Genomic DNA, 1,267 nt, shown 5'->3' on the forward strand with positions numbered 1-1,267 from the left:
AACATTTCCACATCATTAATATTAGAGTGGCTTTATTTATTTATGCGTTTATGCACTGCACACTGTCGCATTAAATGCAGACGGCTGCTTTCCATTCAGGTGTTTATTCGTTTGCTTATTTGAATACCGCCTTTATTATTTTTACAAATAACTCAAGGTGGAGAACATATATAATGTTCTTCTCCTATTTTTCCCACCACCACAACTCTCTAAGGTAGACTGAACTGAAAGAGAGGAACTGGTCCAAAGTCACCTAGTTAGCTTTTATGCCTAAGCGGAACTAGAATATACAGGCATCTAGTGATTAGCCCAAAGTCATCCAGCCAGCTTTCATGCCTAGGCAGGACTAGAACTCACTGTCTCCTGGTGATTGATCTAAAGTCACCTAGCTGGCTTTCATGCTAAGCAGGACTAGAACTCCCTGTCTCCTGGTGATTGACCTAAAGTCACCCAGCCAGTTTTCATGCCTAAGGCAGGACTAGAACTCACTGTCTCCTGGTGATTGACCTAAGGTCACCCAGGTAGTTTTTATTCCTAAGGCAGGACTAGAACTCACTGTCTCCTAGTGATTGGCCCAAGGTTACAGAGTTGACGTTCATGCTTAAGGTGGAACTAGAACTCACTGTCTCCCAAACTGGCCCTCTCTATATTGAATTAAAAATTTGATTAATAAATTCTCAAGCAATAAAATAAGTAATACTGCTTTTTCCAAATCAAACCCAATATTCAGCAAATATCCACCAATATCTACAAATACCAATGGTTCAAAAGAATCCAGCTTGGCTATCTTATGTTGAAAAGCAAAAGAGGTAAGTTAGTTCTCAATTTATGACTCTTATAAAGATGTCAGAATTTATGTTGATGAGCAAGGTGGCTGTTAAGAGAGTTACACCCAGTTTTATGGCTTTTGTTGCGTTAAGCGAATCATTACAGTGCTTAACTGAATCAAGAGGGAGAGAACCAAAATCACGTGACACATTAGTACCATTTTATAATGCAGGGGTGTCAAACTCAATTTCATTGAGGGCCGCATCAGCATTGCAGTTGCCCTTGGGGGGGGCAGGGGTGTGTGGCCAGGGTGGGTGCAGCTACTGGGTGGGCGTGGATGGAGTGGGTGTGACCAACTCTACATCATTCGCGTCAAGGGTGCCCATGGGGGCCTGGGCAGGAGTGGAGAGATCTGAGGGTCTGGCGAAGGGGGTGGGACCGGGGCAAGCGCCAAGGCATGGTCCATTTCTTCATTCCTCACAAAGGGTGACACCTCCCC

Source organism: Crotalus tigris, unplaced genomic scaffold (genome assembly GCF_016545835.1).
Source record: "Crotalus tigris isolate CLP2741 ecotype Arizona unplaced genomic scaffold, ASM1654583v1 scf7180000020352.946698, whole genome shotgun sequence".
NCBI lineage: Eukaryota > Metazoa > Chordata > Lepidosauria > Squamata > Viperidae > Crotalus > Crotalus tigris.